General features: G+C 43.7%; 1 protein-coding gene across 1 annotated transcript in view; it reads right to left on the bottom strand.

The window, feature by feature from the left end:
• The window catches only part of LOC310836710 (growth hormone secretagogue receptor type 1-like), a 202,755-nt gene that overhangs the window by 45,271 nt on the left and 137,452 nt on the right, over positions 1-20,032 (bottom strand). The window lies entirely within an intron of this gene.

Raw genomic sequence — 20,032 nt, 5'->3', positions numbered from 1 at the left:
CAATGAATGTAAGTGTTTACAATATTTTTTTTGAATAAATTATGAACTTTCTCCATTCTTTATTAAAATCTGCCTCTTCCTGGTTTCTAATTCTTCCTGTAAGTTTTGCCATTTCAGCATAGTTCATTAATTTTATCTGCTACTCTTCCTTGGTTTGAATTGTGCCTTCTTTCCATCTCTGGGAAGATGGGAGAATCCAGGCAGCTGAGGTTGCGTACATAAATAGTTTCATCTGAACCTTTGGGATCTCTGCGCCTAGAATTCCTGAAAGAAAAGCTTCTGGTTTCTTAGGAAAAGTTATTTTCAGCATTCTCTCTCCCCCCCCCCCCAATTCTTTATATATCATTTTTCAGAAAACCTCTTATCACCTTACATGACCACCACATAGGATAAAAGGTGCCCTATTTCTCTTTACATTTCCAGCACGTTTTAGACTTTGATTTATACAATTTAGCTAATTTACTAGGAGTTAAATACCAACGGTACATCATTTTCATATAATTTTTTTTCAAAGCGTAACATGCTGTAAAGTTTTAAACCTGTAGTCCAAAACCTCTCCCATGCTGCAAATTCAGTATTATAACCAAAGTCCTCCGCCCAGTGGATCATTACCAATTTGATCTGTTCTTCTTTTGTTTACCAGTTTAATAAAAGTTTATATATTTTAGAAATTAACTTAGTTTTATATTTTCTAACAACTATTTTTCAAAAGAAAAAAACCCTTTCTTTTTTTTCTGGCTTAAACACTTCATTAAGTTGGTAATATTGCAGCCAGTCAGTCCTCTGTTTCAAGGCATATTCTGTTTCAGTCTTCAGAAACCTGGTGCCCCTAGACTACAACTCCCATCGGTTGTACTGGCTGAAGCTAATGGGAGTTTCTGAAGGTTGCTCAGTTTGGAGGGCTGTCTGGTTCAAGTCTGGAATCAACCAGAAGGGAATCAACCAGAAGGGAAAGGAGGAGGGACTTTGTACTTGGCAGATAGTGAGGAGGAATTAAAGAACCTCTTAATGAGGGTGAAAGAGGAGAGCGTAAAATATGGTATGAAGCTCAACATAAAAAAACTAAGATAATGGCCACTGGTCCCATCACCTCCTGGCAAATATAAGGGGAAGAAATGGAGGCAGTGAGAGATTTTACTTTCTTGGGCTTCAGGATCACTGCAGATGGTGACAGCACTGACGAAATTAAAAGACATCTGCTTCTTGGGAGAAAAGCAATGACAAACCTAGACAGCATCTTAAAAAACAGAGACAACACCTTGCCGACAAAGGTCCATATAGTTAAAGCTATGGTTTTCCCAGTAGTGATGTTTTGAAGTGAGAGTTGGACCACAAAGAAGGCTGATCACCAAAGAATTGATGCTTTTGAATTATGGTGCTGGAGGAGACTCCCATGGACTGCAAGAAGATGAAACCTATCCATTCCTAAGGAAATCAGCCCTGAGTGTTCACTGGAAGGACAGATCCTGAAGCTGAGGCTCCAATACTTTGGCCACCTCATGAGAAGAGAAGACTCCCTGGAAAAGACCCTGATGTTGGGAAAGATGGAAGGCACAAGGAGAAGGAGACGACAGCGGATGAGATGGTTGGACAGTGTTCTCAAAGCTTCCAACATGAGTTTGACCAAACTGTGGGAGACAGTGGAAGACAGGAGTGCCTGGTGTGCTCTGGTCCATGGGGTCATGAAGAGTCGGACATGACTAAATGACTAAACAACAACAACAACAGTTAGCAGACAGAGTTCCCCCACTATGCTGAGATGTATTTCTGATATTTCTTTAAATTATAGTAATGATTTCTAAATTTGCATCAATGCATATAAGTTATCATAAGCAAATATGTGTCCTAGGAAGCAGACTAAGCAGGCTTATACACATGCCCTCTGCCCCATACATTTTAAGTGATATCATACCACTTTAAACAGTCATGACTTTCCCCCGAAAGAATCCTGGGAGCTATAGTTTGCTAAGGGTGCTGGGTGTGGTTAGAAAAACCCCTTTCCCCTCATAGACCAGAGTTCCCTGTGAAGAGGGATTGACTGTTAAGCTGCTCTGGGATTTGTAGTTCTTTGATGGAAATGGGGTCTTCTGACAACTATCAGTGCCCTTAACAGCCTACAGTTCCAAGGATGCTTCATGGGACTGTTTAAAGTGGTATTATATTACTTAAAATATATAGTGCAGATGGAGCCTAAGGCACAGACTGCCCCGCCCCAGTGAGATGTGTTATATTTCTATTTAAATGAAAGTAATTATCCTAAATTTGCAACTATACAGAAGATCAGCATAAGCAGTTTTTTTTGCAAATGTCCTCCTTTGTCCTCCTCTTTTGGGGGAAGGGGTAATACATTCTATGTTTTAGTGATACATAAGTGACCGCCCTGATTGGAATATATATTCACACACACAGTCCCAAGTCTCCTATTTGCAGTGGGAGGCAAGCTACCAATGAAGACGGCAAGTTCATACCCTTCAACGTTTCTCAATGAGAATAGGTATATCCCGTTCCATAATGATAATTTTACTATTTTTACCCCACACATCTTAGTGGGTTGCCCCAGCCGCCCTGGGAGTTTCCAACATCTATAAAACATAATAAAACAGTAAACATTTTTTTTTTTTTTAAATCTGTCTACAGGATTGCCTTCAGATGGCTTGAGGATCAGGTAACTCCATAACCTCCAACATTACGCCAAAGAAAATTGGGACATCCTAAGGAAAAGTGGGACACTCTGGAATCAAATAAGATGCTGCGATGGCTTCTCTAAATCAGAGACGTCCCTGGAAAATAGGGACACTTGCAGGGTCTGCAAGTGCAAGAGGTAAAACCACAGGTTGTTTAAGAAAAACAACTAATGAGAGACAAATGTGGGTTGCATATACACCATAGTTACAGCATATTCACCTCCCGAAAAGAATGCTGGGAACTGTAAGGCAAACGTAAAGGTAAAGGACCCCTGGATGATTAAGTCCAGTCAAAGGTGACTATGGGGTTGTGGCGCTCATCTCGCTTCAGGCTGAGGGAGCCAGCATTTGATCACAGGCAGCTTTCCGGGTCATGTGGCCAGCATGACTAAACTGCTTCTGACACAACGAAACACGGTGATGCGTGCCAGAGTGCACGGAAATGCTGTTTGCCTTCCCGCCACAGTGGTACCTATTTATCTACTCACACTGGAATGCTTCTGAACTGCTGGGTTGGCAGGAACTGGGACAGAGCAATGGGAGCTCACCCCATTGCACGGATTCAAACCGCCAACCTTCCAAAGAGACTCAGTGGTTTAGACCACAGCGCCACCCACTCTACCCCTTACATAACTATGACTCCAAACACGCTTAGAAAACTACAGTTCCTGTGATTCTTTTTTTGGGGGGGGGGTACAATGTATGGCGTGTACACAGCCTATGCGATAAGTTTTCCTTTTTGCTTCCAAACACCCCTCAAAGATCTATGCAGCAGCAAATCTTTGCAAATGAATGTATTTCCTATCACCCCAAACTTCTCCAAATGTAAAGGAGTGATTAAAACATCCAGCTCTGGAAACCCCATGGCAACACCCACATTTCCCTTGATGAGCTGTAATTTCTTTTTGCCCTAAGGCCGTGCAGAGGAATTGCAGGTACAGAGGATTCCTGCTTCTTGGCAGATGATGACTAGGTGTATTTCCAAGAAATTCAAATTAAAGCTTCAATCATGCCACAGGCAAAATGAAGTCAGACCCTTTGTTTCTTGCTGGTGCTGACCTGGTTTCAAGAAAAATCTAAGCTGTAGAGATCTAAGACTTACCACAAATCTTTCTTCAGGGATCTTGCAGGGATCTAACATTTTGCGAATATTGGGTGGGCAAATGTTGTCCTCATCTACAAAAAAGGGGGGGCGGAGAAGACCCAGATAACTACTGACTGGTGAGCCTGACATTGATACCAGGGTAGGTCCTAGAACACATCATTCAACAGCTGGTCTGTAAACACATAGAAAAGGATGTTGTGTTTATTAAAACACAGCATGGGTTTCTCAAAAATGTCATTTCTTTTTTCTTTTTATGAAGTTACGTTCTTGGTGGATTAGGAGAATGCTGTGGACATAGTGTGTATCTTGATTTCAGTAAGACTTTTGACAAAGGTTCCCCACAATATTATTGTAAGGAAGCTGGTAAAATGTGGGTTGAATGAGGTAACTGTTGCTGGTTGACTGACTGAACCCAAAGAGTACTCATTAATGGTTCCTCGTCATCCTGGGGGGAAAGTGACAAGTGGGGTCATGCAGATTCTGTCCTGAGCCCATTGTTGTTCAACATCTTTATAAATTACTTGGATGAAGGAATTGAGGGGATGCTTGTCAAATTTGCAGATGACCCCAAATTTGGAGGGGTAGCAATGCCTCAGAAGACAGAATTGGGATTCAAAATGACTTTAACAGATTGGAGAACTGGGCCCAAACTAACAAAATGAATTTCAATAGGGACAAATGTAAGGTTCTGCACTTAGACAGGAAGACCCAGCTGCATGTTCTGTGAACATGGAGTCAAGAATTTAACAGATTAACACATTAACTTGGAGAAGAAGCAGGAAGGAAGTAAAGGCTAGAACACAATCTACATGACAGGTAATTATTGAAGTGGGAATCAGCAAGGGATGAATAGTTTGCTTTTCTGTCTATCCCTCCTAATTGGTCCAGGTAACTTATTGCAAGCATTTTTCAACACCCAAAACTACTCCTACACTCTAGCCACAACATAATGCATTTGTCTCCTCTTGGCTCCAGGGTGCAAGAAACAGGTTCAGAATACTTAACTTCAGTGTTCATATACATAGGTAAAGGTAAACGGACCCCTGATTGTTAAGTCCAGTCGTGGATGACTCTGGGGTTGCAGCGCTCATCTCACTTTACAGGCCGAGGGAGCCGGTGTTTGTCCACAGACAGCTTCCGGGTCATGTGGCCAGCATGACTAAGCCGCTTCTGGCGAAACCAGAGCAGCACACAGAAATGCCATTTACCTTCCCGCTGGAGCATATATATTCATATATCGTCCAAAACCAGTTTGAAATCCATATCATGCTGTTTCGTGGTTTTTGACCTGGCAATATGTCACAAATCATTATGTGCATTGGGGCTGGGCAATATATCATCCAAAACTGATTTCAAGTCCATATCATGATATTAGTTGCATAATTTCTGAACTGGCAATATATTGCAAATCATGATGTTTGTGTGTGTGTGCTATGCAAAAATCACAATGTGGGGAAAACCATGAAGCCCGCCAATGCATCTTCATAGCTCCATCCATATTTGACATTGTGATATATCAGTATATTACAATGTTTAGGTGGTGATATATCAAGTTGAAAACCTGCTCCATCCTTATTTCAGACATCGTGACATAGCAGTATATCATGATGTTTAGCAGGTGATATATCACAAAGTTGAAAACCAGATATCGCCCAGCCCTACTGTTTGCATGGATGGAAAGATGTGTGGGTGCGTCTAAAAAACTATTGATTTCTGGGGTGTTAGAATACAGACTCTTGTGTGATTGTCACATGCATTGCTCTGCCTGGTTCTTGTGTCTGGTTCCTCCCACCACTGACATGTGACCCCACCCCACCCCAGGAGGTTACCTACTGGGGAGTGTATCCATCCAGCATGCCTCAGTCCAAGACTCTGACCACTATACGCCTGGATCTCTCCATGGCCAGAAATAGCTGTGCATTAGCTGCTACCGACTGCAGCCACTTAGGAACATCAGAATTCCTTATGGGATAACGGAAGCAAAGGAGCTCACTGCTTTCACTGTGACAGTTAGCCTTTCTGCACATAATTCCTTAGAGTTGTGCCTTCTCTGCACTTGTAAGACAAATAGACTTTGGAATAGAATTATATTCCCACAGAAAATGTTGGAGGACATGGGTTGGGGTCAAAGCTGAACATGTCAGGGATAGAGGAAAAGGATTGCATTTCAACTGAGAGCTTATCCTCTTGAAAGGGATCGGGGGGGGGGGGGAAGTTATGTTATGTTATGTTCTAATTAAGAGTTTACCCTCCCACTGGGGATAAAAGGACAGCTGTAGAGGTGACAGATTAGGGAAAGATAGGATGTTGTACAGGAGAGCTGGAGAGACATATTTTCAGTTTGAGAACCACAATACCTCACAGACAACTTTATTGGGATCACATGTCAGTTGTGGGCAGGGATGAAAACAGAATGCGGGCTAGAAACAGGTGTGACTATAAGCACCAACAAACACAAAACAAGCCCTCTGCAGCACCACAAATCCAACTCAATGGTGTAACCTTGGCAAGTGTCAATCACTTCTCCTATCTGGGCAGTTATCTTTCCACAAGGGCTGACATTGATACTGAAATCCAGCATTGCCTGAGTTCTGTGAGTGCAGCTTTTTCCTAATTGAAGTGCAGAGTGTTTGAGGACTGGGACATTCACAAGGAAATTGAAATACTTGTTACAAAGCTATTGTACTACCAACCTTACTGTATGCTTGTGAAACGTCATCTCCAACTCCTCAAAAAATTCCATCAACGATGTCTCTGAAAATTTTACACATTACTTGGGAAGACAGGTGAACTAATGCCAGTGTACTGGAAGAAGCAAAGATCACCAGTGTTGAAGCGATGACTTCGTTGCTGATGTTGTTCAGATGCCTGATTATCATCTTCCAAAGCAACTACTCTATTTATTTTGAACTTAAAAATGGAAAGCGTAATGCTGGTGGTCAACAAAAGAGGTTTAAAGACTGTCTCAAGGCAAATCTTCAAAAATGTAGTTTGAACACCAACAACTGGAAAACACTTGCCTGCAAGCACTCCAATTGGAGAACAGCTTTTACCAAAGGTGTCATGGACTTTGAAGATGCTTAAACTCAGGACAAAAGGGGAAAACGTGCTAAGAAGAAGGCATGCTTAGCAAATCCTTACCTTGATCAACTTCCACCCGGAAACCTATGTCTCCACTGTAGCAGGACTTGTGGATCCAGAATTGGCCTCCACAGTCACTTATGGACTCATTCTTAAGACCGTGTTAAGACAATCTTACCCAGCTTTGAGTGATTTCCAAAGAAGAAGAAGACATGCAATTATTATCCCATACTTCCCATTTCATTTTCCCATCACTTTTCTTACTGCAAAAACAGATTTGACAAGAGTGCCAAATCAACTTTAATTGCATCTTGAATTCTGTGGAATTGAATCCTGTTCAAAAATAGCAACTGACTGAAAGTGCTTTATGCAACCTCTGTAGTGTTAAGAACACTAATCAAAATAAACAATGCCTGCAAAAGAACAATGGCTTGATGAGAACAATAATCTTCTAGGCCTCAGATGAGCAAAATGTGGTTTGAAGAGAAGCTGGGGCCAGAATGACAGGGCTCCTGAGACGGTGGAACATTTTGCTTAACTTCCTGACACTTCCCACAAAAAAGCAAAAACAAACTTTTATTTTTCTAAGGCTTGCATCCATATTTGACTTGCCCCTTTCACTCCAAGCTTCCTGTCATTTGCTTGCTCATTGTGCGTAACAATTGTTTAGCTGGGAAACTTCCTGTAAAATTTTTTTGTTTTTATTTTAAACCAATTCAAGCACCTTAGTTTGTTAGTAAATTGCAAAACAGAGTTGGCAATGTTGCTTTGTGTTTAATAATTCTGATGTTTATTTCCTTAAAAACATGGAGACACATTCTTAATCATGAGTGCTCTGTTTTCATACCTTAACAAACATCTATATGTCATGCAGATTGCAAAAGGTTAAAGGAAAGAGAGTTTAACCCTACCCCACCATGCCACAATAACAAGGCACTCATGTTTGCTGCATTTGGGCACAGCAGCAGGAAAAGTTCCCTGCCTAGGCAGGAAAGGCTTCTTCTATATGCCAATAAGCACTCCAGTTCTTTGTCTGTATATTTTATTGCTGATTGTAGGCAGCATCCTTTGAGATGGCTCTTTTTGTAAGACCCAAAGGAGGTCTGTGTGTATATGGGAGAGGTCACACCCATACTGTACATTTAAAGCACACTTATAGCATACTCCTCAACTGTCCCAGGACAAATGGGACATCCCATTCCCCTCCCCCACCCTGTGAGAGCACGGCAGCCCATTTTGAGTTATACCATTTTAACAATTATAGCTTCTTTATAAAGAAACCAGAGGCCTTTCTTCTTGGAATAACAAGTTTGGAATTGCTCAGGAAAGATGTTAAATTATTTTTTTGTGCCACAACTGCTGCTCGAATATTACTAGCTAAGAAGTGGAAAACGCAAGAACTACCAACTGTGGAAGAATGGCAGATGAAGATGATGGACTTTTGGGAGCTAGCCGACCTGGCCGGAAGAGTTCACGATCAGAATGAGGAGGAGTATCAGGAAGAACGGACGAAATTTAATGACTATTTAGCTAAATACATTAAGTTAAATTAATTGGGAAAAGCTTGCAATTACCAGCTAGGCCTAGGATTTAAATAAGTAATGCGAGGAATTATTATGTTTAATGCTGAATTGGGAAGAATGACTGATGTTAAGTGATTAAGTTAAGATTTTAAGTACTTTGATTTGGAAAACCGTTAAAATGATATGCATTGAAATTCAACTAGGGGGATACAAGGAAGTCACTTAACAATGTTAAGAAGATTAGTTTTAATAAGGTTATGATTTATGTTTGTCTGTTTATTTGTTAGTGTGTTTTTTAATTTTGTGAAAACCAATAATTTTTTTGGAAAAAACAACAACAATTATAGCTTCTTCCTCAAAAGAATCCCGAGAACTGTAGGGTACCCTTCACAGCACTACAATCCCCAGCATCCTTAACAAACTACAGTTCCTGGGATGGGGGGGCATGTGCTTTAAATGTACTTTAAATGTATGGTGGGGATGTAGAATGAAAGAGACAGACACAAGAGAGAAACAGATGGTAGCTAAACTGCCTTATCCTATAACCCACTGTGCTTCAGCTTGAAATTTGCACTTCTCTGAATTTGGCAGTGCATTGCATTTCACCAGCTAAGTAACACGTGCAAAATTCATATACTATAATAAAGTGTGAACAAACATATATAGATTAGTAAAAAATTACATACAGAAAGCTAAAGCAGCCTTTCTCAAGCTTAGGTCCACAGATGTTGAACTACAACGTCCATCATCCCTGACCACTGGTCCTGCTAACTAGGAGTGATGGGAGTTGTAGTCCAACAACATATGTGGACCCAAGCTTGAGAAAGGCTACTGTAAAGGATCACAGGATTGCATCCAAACACATTTAAATTATCTGGAAATTATCTGGTTCCAATTCTTGCTGCATTTTTGTTTCTAAAGGCATTTGAAATGTAGCACCAAAATCTTTCAGGCCTTCGTTTTAGATTCCCCCCCCCCCCCCGGCGTCCAAAGAAGCACATATGTTCACTTGCCCCAGCACAGGCCATCTTTGGATTTTATTTTAGTGTAATTACTATCAACAAAAGTAAAAATGTGAGCACATTTTTAAAAATGTGAGCACATTTTACCCTTTAGAACCATATAAGCCCAAAATACACAAAGAAAAATCATTTGGACATAAAACATCTATTTCTCACACTACAGATACATTAACACAACTTCAGCTCTCAGTGTTGCTGCAAATACTTATAACTTTGTCACAAAGCAAAATGATATGATAAAATATAAATCACTTTCCCAAAGTCTTGATGTCTTTCCAAAGATATTTCACCTCTCTCCCCCCCCCCCTATTTTCCTGGCAGATCCACACGTCTTTAAACGTTTTGTGTCTGGCAATTATTTTTTAAAAAGTGGAGATTTTCTGCATCGCCAGCTCCCCATGCCATTTAAAAATACAGTGGTACCTCGGGTTACATACGCTTCAGGTTACGTATGCTTCAGGTTACAGACTCCACAACCCAGAAATAGTACCTTGGGTTAAGAACTTTGCTTCAGGATGAGAACAGAAATCGTGCAGCGGTGGCGCAGCGGCAGCAGGAGACCCCATTAGCTAAAGTGGTGCTTCAGGTTAAGAACAGTTTCAGGTTAAGAATGGACCTCCGGAACGAATTAAGTATGTAACCAGAGGTACCACTGTATTAACAATTGTAAAGAAGGCACACAGTCATGAGGGGGCCAACAAGTTATCTGGATAACTCAGTGTGCATGTCCACAAAGTGGAAGATGTCAGGCTAGCATTCCTGCCCCGATTCCTAATGTCCTTTTTACGCTGCATTATTTGCTGTGCTACGTAATTGTTAATTGTGACATTTGGATCAATATACTGCTGTGTCATGCCCCAAATTTCATCTTGTGATTCTTCAAGTTAATGGGTTTGCAAATGGAGTCCCCACCCCCATTCTTTCCTGGAAGCAATTAACACAGAAATGAGTACTTAACTTCCACTAGATTCTGCTAGATTTCCAGAAATCTAGCACCTGGACATGCTGGCCAACTGGTCAGAGTCTACTTCACCAAGGCAAGATGTGTTGCATCTCTACTTAAATTGTAGCACATGCAACTTTTAGGCAAATCTGTTGTCTTGTCCTTTGGCTATCCACAGTGGCATAGTGTGAGTTGCTGGTGCCATGGGTAGGGCAAACGTTGTTCCCCCCTGGTGGCCTGGGCAGCTGGGGTGGGGGGCACTCCAGGGGCCACATGCAGGGCACATGTGGAGGGTGAGCAGAGCCTGCCTACAACAGGCTTATCACCCACTGCCTCCATCCACCTGCTCACTAGACCTCCGCTTCCAGGGTTCCATTTCTGTCATGCGGGTGCCTACTTGCACCCCATCAAAAATGTGTGCCTGGAGCCATGCCCCCCCCCCCCTACTTCTCCATGCTATGCCTCTGGTGATGCATCCCCCTTGAGTGATGCATAAGTGGCCTTTGGAGCAGCAAGCTTCCTTTCCAAAATGCCATCCTCTTCAGCCTCCTGTCTGCTGATGTATCAGTACTGTGCAAGGAGGGGTGAAATTATAATCACCATACAGTGCCAGGAGATTAACTTTGTTTAAAAAAGAAGCAAAGTGAGAGGTCATTCTTCTAATTGCTGCAAGTAAGCAATTGAATGCTATTAGAAGTGCTGTGCATGTGGGAGGAAGTAGTTTAAACTGTGCTGCTTTGCATTGCAACAAATGGTCTTATCTGATCATTTAGCACTTTTGAAACACACACTGCGGGTGACCTACAAGCATTGGGGAGAAGCAGAAGAGCTGCTACAAGGCCTCTGGTGTGCTAAGCAAAATGACTTGATGGCCAAAAAATGGCATTGATTCAACACATGACCCATGCTGACTCCAAACAGCTGCCGGAGAAGCATAATGGTTTGCGAAAGATAGCACGAGGTATAGCTGGCTCTCAATTAGGTTATGGGAAAGTGCTTTTCAAGCCATTCTTCTTGCCATGTTACTGTAACTGAAACAATGAGCACTCAAGATGATCATCCTTAAACTAATTTATTTGTAAAGAAACCTGTTAACCCTCTGCTGGCTGCATAGGAACATTTTTATGGAAAGTCAAGCCGTTTGCATTGGAACCTAGGAAGCTGCCTTATTCTGAGCCAAACCATTGGTCCATCTAACTCTGTATTGCAGACCTACATTCAGTGACCCCTAACCAAGGCAGTGGAGGCCTAGACAAAGATAGGTGTAGCAAACTGGACAACACAATGTCCTGGGATTTAAAATTGGCCACAACTTTTATTGCTTACAGATGTAGGTAGGCTTTGGCACAGGCATTAGGTGTCTGTCCATTATTAGCCTCTAGATGGAACATTCCTGGGATTATGAGACCTCCTCAAGATGCAGGTCTACTGAGGTGCCCTCCCAGGCTACTTCTGGAAGCTCTATCGCCTGTTTCCCCCACGCTTGACTTCTAGACAGAGACTTCCCACTAGACCCCCCGAATGGGATATCCTAAAATCGCACCTGGGTGACGCACCACCTCATATTAGACTAAAAGATTCCACCCAATGCCTGGCCTGCCAAAAGTTGTGACTATTGCTATGGGGAAAGCAAAACAGGCTTGTTTGCAGGCAAATTCCTTCCTGGCTCTAAATATGGCAAGCATCACTAAACCATAGCAAGGTCAAATTGCATGGTGCAGAAGGAAGGAAGGAAGGAAGGAAGGAAGGAAGGAAGGAAGGAAGGAAGGAAAGGTCTAGTTGAGGTTCCTGTATTGCAGGGCGTTGAACTAGATGACTCTTGGTGTTCCTTCCAACTCTACAATTCTATGATTAAATCTTTTTTTCAAAAATGGCCCATGTCCCAAGTCCTTGGGAAAGGCTTTTGAAAGAGAGTTTTTTTGATAATATGTGAAAATATTTCCTCTTACACACCAGTGACTGATAAAAATGCTTTTAACTAAACAGTTTTATTTTTGTTGAAAGGCGGCTATCTATTTACATAATTATATGTTAGTATGTCACATATTTTCCATTTTTTGTAACTGATAAAAAAGGCTATAACCTTAGCCAGCATGCAGATGAATTGGTTGAGAATATCCAGTCAGTCATATAAGAGGATTATTGGGACACATTCCCCAAAGAAGATTATTTAGAAAATCTTTCCCAAATACTTGGGGCTAATTAGGGCATATTTGAGATGCCCACTCACTGGGTCCAGCAGTGGATGAGGTTTGCAGCCTGGCACATGGTCCACCGTCCTTCCGAAGCCACGCCATTCTGCTGGCCATTGTTTCTCCCCCCTTGGTTGCCACGGTGTCTTCTGGGTTCCTGCCAAACCCAATTTCAAATTGTCCAATCCATGGCGGCCAGGGCTAGAGGAGCGGACTGTGAGTGAGCAGGCTTCACTCTTGTCCCCTGCTGACGCCAGCAGCACAGTCGGCCCCAGAGCATCCAGTCGACCCAGCCCTCTCTCTAATTGCATCATTCCTTACAGGCTAACTTTTCTCCTTTCCAGGTCCATGGGTGTTGCTACAGTTGGACGATGGTTGCTGTCTTTTCAGAGCCAGGAAGGAATTTTCCCTGCTCTGCAGGTTTTGCCTTCCCTGTAGCAATTGTCTCAACTTTGGCAGTTTTAGGCCTTGGGTGAAATCCTTTAGTCCAACAATCAAAGAAGGGGTGGTGTCGTGACTCACTCGTTTTGTGGAGGTGATATCAGGGTTCCCTGTTAGAAGGATCTTGAGGAGAGTTGCTGAGGACAAATGCACAGCAGTTGGCCATAGAACTCCCCTCAGCAACACAGAAGGGGCGAGCTGTGTAAACGCATGTTTTGCAGTGTCCCCGTATTCCCAACTGACCTTGTCTTGCCTCATTCCCCCAGTGGGGGGGCTGAGAAGGATACATGCCCAATGCCTAAGCCAAGGTTTCCTACATTTGAATTTTTAATAAAGTTGTGGCCATTTTAATCCCAAATATGTTGTCATGTGTTTTCCTTGATCTGAGGTCTGGCTCCCGGAATGTGGGGGGGGGGGGCTGCACATGGGCACCAAAAAACTTTGGCTGTATACACACCACAAATTTGCAGCAACCACCCTGCTGCAAAAGAAATATAATACTAGCAACTAGTAGTTTATCCCTCACAGCGCTATTCCCAGCATCCTTGGCAGACCACAGTTCCCAGGATTCTTGCAGAGGGTTCTTTAAATGTTTGGTGTGTACACAGACTTAATGGTTGGAACCGATCTATAATGGGTTATTCCATAGCATTATTGCTCACTGTGCTATTTGTTTTGTTGTCCATTGCCTTATTCTCATGTGTTTGTTCTTTAAAGCATATTAAAAGTATATGTTCCTATATATGGATCTTACTGCTGCTTGTGTTTGATACACAGAAATCTTTACTACATATTATTATCTTTATTTTTATTTATGCCTCACTTTTTTCCCTGACAGGGATTCGAGGCAGTTTACAGCTAAAATAGAAACAGATAAAACATAGGGAGTGGGGAAGCAATAATTTTAAAAAAATTAAACATGAAGACCAAGGTATAAGTCAGTCCAGCTTCTCTAGGGAGGCAGTTCCAAAGTTTGGGAGCAGCCACCAAGAAGGCCCTTGGTGGCAGGACTGAGAGAAGGGCCTTCCTTGAAGATGTCAGAGCCTGGATAAGTTCATATGAGGGAAAAAGGTCTTTCAGATAGCCTGTACCTAAGCTGTACAGGGCTTTATGAAGCTCTGCATGTTGAATTGTGCCTGGAAATGTTGAATTGTACCTGGAATCAGACCGGTAGCCTGGAAGGTCTTCTAGCAAGGGAATTGTCTGCTCCCTAGAACCAGTCCAAGCTGACAATCTGGCTGGTGCTCTTTGAGCCAGCTGAAGTTTCTGAGCACTTTTCAAATGTAGCCCCATGCAGAGTGTGTTACAGTAATCCAGACAGAATGTAACTAAGACTTGGGTGACCGTGGCCAAATCAGTCTGTATCCTAGAGTTCAGCCTTGCCCTGACTTTGAACCTGATATGTTCTCCAAAGAGAAGCAAGGAAAGTGGGACCCTTCGGCACTGACCCACTGCCAATGATCCTGAGGAGCTTGGCATTCCTGCCCGAGGACTTCAGGTCTCCACACCAGTTTCATAGGCTCTCAGGTTTAGTCTCCCCTCCCCCCCCCCGCCGCCGCCCCTCATCTCTCCAGCAGCAGCAGGAACAGAGGGGACAGCAAACAAAGCAGGAGTGGCAGAGTTATTATTGCCCAATTTGTGCCCAATTGCCCAATTTTATATATTGTGAAATATATAAAAGGATGTCACATAGAGGAGGGAGAAAGGTTGTTTTCTGTTGCTCCAGAGAAGCGGACACGGAGCAATGGTTCCAAACTACAAGAAAGAAGATTCCACCTAAACATTTGGAAGAACTTCCTGACAGTAAGAGCTGTTCGACAGTGGAATTTGCTGCCAAGGAGTGTGGTGGAGTCTCCTTCTTTGGAGGTCTTTAAGCAGAGGCTTGACAACCATATGTCAGGAGTGCTCTGATGGTGTTTCCTGCTTGGCAGGGGGTTGGACTCGATGGCCCTTGTGGTCTCTTCCAACTCTATGATTCTATGATTCAGTTACATGCCTTTGAGGCTATAAAGGAAGAGAGTAAATACAAGGTAAGTGTGTACAGATAGGCAGAAAATGTGGAATTGCAAAAAAAAAAATGTGCAGTAATGCGAAGCTTGAAAAATTGGGGGGAAATTAGAGATGTTGGACAAAAGTGCTTATTAAGGACTCAAATGACAGGCCATGCCAGGGAAATCATGTACCCAAATTATATAAGGGTAGAATGCACTCAGTTTCCATACTTTAAATAAACTGCCCAAATGGTATTAAAACCCTTCATTTGGGCCGGAACCTCCTCTTGCACACCTTCATCACTTTGGGCAGGAAATGCCTCATTGCATCCTTCTAAATACCCTTAAACCACTCTTGATTTTGTACTTGTTGGTTACTGAATGAAGGCAGATTCATAAATGAATCATCGCTGTACAGCAGATAAGAATCACTGATTTCTATGAAGAAACAACCACCGACAGAGGGTGTAAACAAAGAGCAAAACTTGCTTTCTCTTCGTCCAGATTTCATTTGACTTGTTTTAAAACATAGCTTGGGGTGTCTGGTGGGGAATTTGCGGAAATGGAAAATCTGCTTTGAAAAAGAACAGCCCTGGGTATGCACATGGAAACACTGGTATGGATCAGGCCCTGATTGAGAGCCAAGAAGAGGTAGATCCTTCAGCTCATATGCAGGCTCCCAGTCTGAGCTGCTGCTTCTCTGAAGCAATAGCTGTCAATTAAGCTTCAGTCAATCTCTGCCCTGAGAACAAATGCCTTGGAATTCAGGAAATGTGCATTTCTCTCCTTTCCACAGCTTGTTTGAAAGTCTGTCTGTCTTTACTCTAAGACCCCAAGTCGTGTAAGACTTCGTACATGATTTGTTTTATGAATAATATTTATACATGTATTATATTTTATACCAAACTGCCAGTCAGGTTATCCCCGATGGTTTGCAAAGACATTTCAGTAAGAAATACCAGTTCTCTCTCGATATATCTTATTTCGTAGTGACTCACATGTTCCAAAATGGCAGTTTTAAATGCTTGTGTGAGTGAATCAAGTATGTTTTTCAAGCATATTTATCCCAGGGCCTTGAATTGTGTCGGGGGGGGGGGGGCTGGTTCAGCAGTTCAGGAGCATTACCAGACTCTTTCTCTTAGCCTTCCTAGCCCAACCCAGAGGGTTGTTGTGAGGGTCAAACCTGAACTCCCTGGAGAAAGAGTGCAATTATGAATAACAGGTAAATAAAAGCGGCTGGCGCAACAATTAGGAAAAGCATGAGAAGGCTGCCTCTTCTGAGGAGTCCTTTTATTGTCTAAAGAAAGATCCTCCCTTCATTTACATGTGAATGGGGCAGGCATGAGATAAATGGCCTGTTATGTCAGGTTTGTCAATTAGAACAAATTCATATGGTCATTCTGTAAAGAGAGCAAAGATTGAAGAAGACCCTTAAGTCTCTAGCGCTTTATCACCAAAAGGCAATCAAACCCAGTCCATGGAACTTTCCACTGCTTAGAGTAATGTGTAGCGCTGGAGTTACTGTGGTGTAGCAATTACCAGGCATAAAACGGTGAGCTGGGGAATGAAACAAGATGGAGTAAATGAGAACATCACAACAGTCTGCAGAAGGACGTAAGAAGCTGCCTTAATGCACATCGGGCTATTGATTCATCTAGCTCATCACTGTCTATATTGGGGTTGGGAATCTGTGACCCTCCTCAAAGTTTGTTTGCCAGTGGTGAAATAGGCACAGAAAACCCATATAATGGACCCCACTTCTTCCTACAGAGAAGGTATGATGGTAAGTACCAACATTCACATCCCTGCCCATTGGCTGAGCCTGATGGCAGTTGAACAACAAGTGGAAAGCCACAAGTTCCCATGCTTGGTCTACACTGACTAGCAGCAGCTCTCTAGAGTATCAGGCAGGAGTCCTTCCAACCCTAGGCCTACCGGGAGAAATCAGGGATGGAGCCTGGGACTTTCTGCATGCAAAGCCAGCTCTCTCTCTCTCTCTGCTATTACCCTTTCCTTGAATATTATTTAAAAGCAAATAGGAAAACAGAACTATGAGTCTTAATCATCAGGAGGCTGTGCCTGTGGAGGCAAGAGTCTTGCTAAAGCAGGTTAAGACTGGCCCAGACCCCCAGCTATGGAGCAGCCTGCTAGGACTGGATGAGTTCTGGATGTGAGCAAACCCAGATCCTGTGATCATCAACTAAGGCCCTTCTTCATGTGTCCTTTTACAGAAAGTCTAGAGTATGGCAACACAATTGGCCTTTTCAGTAGTGGTTCCACTCTTGCGGAATCCGTCAGACAAAACATATTTCTTTTTCTGCCAGGCCTATCACCGGATGCCAGAAGCGGCTTAGTCATGCTGGCCACATGACCCGGAAAAACTGTCCGCGGAAGCAGACAAATGCCGGCTCCCTCAGCCTTTAAAGTGAGATGAGAGCCACAACCCCAGAGTCATTCGTGACTGGACTTAACTGTCAGCGGTCCCTTTACCTTTACCTTTGGGACACGGGTGGAGCTGTGGTTTAAACTACTGTGCCGCTTGGACTTGCCCATCGGAAGGTTGGCAGTTCGAGGCCCCGCAACAGGGTGAGCTCCCGTTGCTCTGTCCCAGCTCCTGCCAGCCTTGCAGTTCGAAAGCACGCAGTGCAAGTAGATAAATAGGAACTGCTCTGGCGGGAAGGTAAACAGTGTTTCCGTGCACTGCTCTGGCTTTGCCAGAAGTGGCTTAGTCATGCTAGCCACATGACCTGGAAAAACTGTCTGTGGAAGTGGACAAATGCCGTCTCCCTTGACCTTTAAAGCGAGATGAGCGCCACACCCTGGAGTCTTTCGCAACTGGACTTAACTGTCAGGGGTCCCTTTACTTTTACCTTTACCTTTAAAAACAGGGTTGACTTTTAGATTTTTCTTTGTTTTCCTGTATGCTACTATTAAGGTATGTGTTTGTTTGTTTGTTTGTTTGTTTGTTTATATATTGTAAGTATTGTATATATATTATATATTTGAGCTACTTCAGTAAAAGGGGAAAAAGTGGTCAATAAATTTAATAAAATAATAATACAGAATGTGGTGGAGGACCGTACTGGGGAATGTGGCTATCCACATTCTTAGTCTTTGGGGGAAGATGTCAGCAAGGATGAGAATGAGATACTAGAGGCAAACTTCCAGGAATGGTAAAGGTGTTAGGAAAAGCAGTTCTGAGAGCTGAAGGATGCAGCCTTGAGGAATAATGTCTTGTGATACCAAAGAAGAGAGCGCGCAGGAGGAAGCAAGAACAGCCCTGTTGGAAAATAGTGACCTGGAGGCAGAAAACCCTGGAGCCGTAAGTGAAGAAAAACCCTTTGGCCTTTACGCCAAGTGAAGCTCCGGTGAAGCTCTAAATGCTGTACTCTATTAGCCCCAAGCAGCATGGCCAAGGGCCAAGGAGCAGAGAAAAAACTAGGCTTTAGACACTGTTTGGCACACACACACCCCATGTGTACACATACACAGGCTGGGAGCCTCAATGATGTCCCTCTGGAGGCTTTACCCAGGGCAAAAAACAAACAAACCTGGCTAGCCCTCCCCCCATAACTACAGCACTGCCAGGGCTGATCGATGTTGTATCTGGAGGATGGTGAGTTCCGTGCCCTTGCTTTACTAGGTAGGACCATGGCCCTATAGCTGGTTAACCCCCGAGGCAGACCCCAACATCAGACGTAACCCCAAAGCTAGAAAGGAAGGGCACGGTGGTTTGGGTGAGACATGAGTGCTTGGGGGACTGGGCAGACAGTGAGGGGAAGTGGGCTGTTTGGATGAGCTAGAAGGCAATGGGGTTTAGGCAAGCTGGAAGGAGGAGGGATGATATGGGTGTGGTATAAAGGGAGGGGAAGAAGGAGTTGATGAGGTGTAAAAGGAGGGGAGGGGCACGGGTGGCACTGTGGGTTAAACCACAGAACCTAGGACTTGCCTATCTTGCTCCCGTTGCTCGGTCCCTGCTCCTGCCAACCTAGCAGTTCGAAAGCACGTCAAAGCGCAAGTAGATAAATAGGTACCGCTCTGGCGAGAAGGTAAACAACATTTTCGTGCGCTGCTCTGGTTCGCCAGAAGCGGCTTAGTCATGCTGGCCACATGACCCGGAAGCTGGACACCGGCTCCCTCGGCCAATAAACGAGATGAGTGCCGCAACCCCAGTCGGTCATGACTGGACCTAATGGTCAGGGGTCCTTTACCTTTACCTTTTAAAAGGAGGGGAGCTTAGGTAAAGGTAAAGGTACCCCTGCCCGTACGGGCCAGTCTTGACAGACTCTGGGGTTGTGCGCCCATCTCACTTAAGAGGCCAGGGGCCAGCGCTGTCCGGAGACACTTCCGGGTCACGTGGCCAGCGTGACAAAGCTGCATCTGGCGAGCCAGAGCCGCACACGGAAACGCCGTTTACCTTCCCGCTGGTAAGCGGTCCCTATTTATCTACTTGCACCCGGAGGTGCTTTCGAACTGCTAGGTTGGCAGGCGCTGGGACCGAGCAGCGGGAGCGCACCCCGCCACAGGGATTCGAACCGCCGACCTTTCGATCGGCAAGTCCTAGGCGCTGAGGCTTTAACCCACAGCGCCATGTGCAAAGGGAGAGGGTTGGCGAGGGGCTGGGTAGGTGGGATGGAGTGTGAAGCAAGTGAGAGCAGCATCCTTAGTTCTATATACAGGTGGTGCTCTGGTCTAAAGCACTAAGCCTCTTGGACTTGCCGAACATCGGTGGTTCGTATCCCTGTGACGGAGTGAGCTCCCATTGCTCTGTCCCAGCTCCTGCCAACCTAGCTGTTCGAAAGCATAGCAGTGCAAGTAGATAAATAGTACCAGTAAACGGCGTTTCTGTGCGCTCTGGTTTCCGTCATGGTGTTCTGTTGCTCCAGAAGCGGTTTAGTCATACTGGCCACATAATAATAATAATAATAATTAAATAAATAAATAAATAAATAAATAAATAAATAAATAAATAAATAAATAAATAAATAATATTAATAACATGACCCGGAAAGCAGTCTGTGGACAAATGCCAGCTCCCTCAGTCTGAAAG

Source organism: Podarcis gaigeae (assembly GCF_964106915.1).
Source record: "Podarcis gaigeae genome assembly, chromosome: Z".
Lineage (NCBI taxonomy): Eukaryota > Metazoa > Chordata > Lepidosauria > Squamata > Lacertidae > Podarcis > Podarcis gaigeae.
This window is presented reverse-complemented; position numbering and strand designations above follow the sequence as displayed.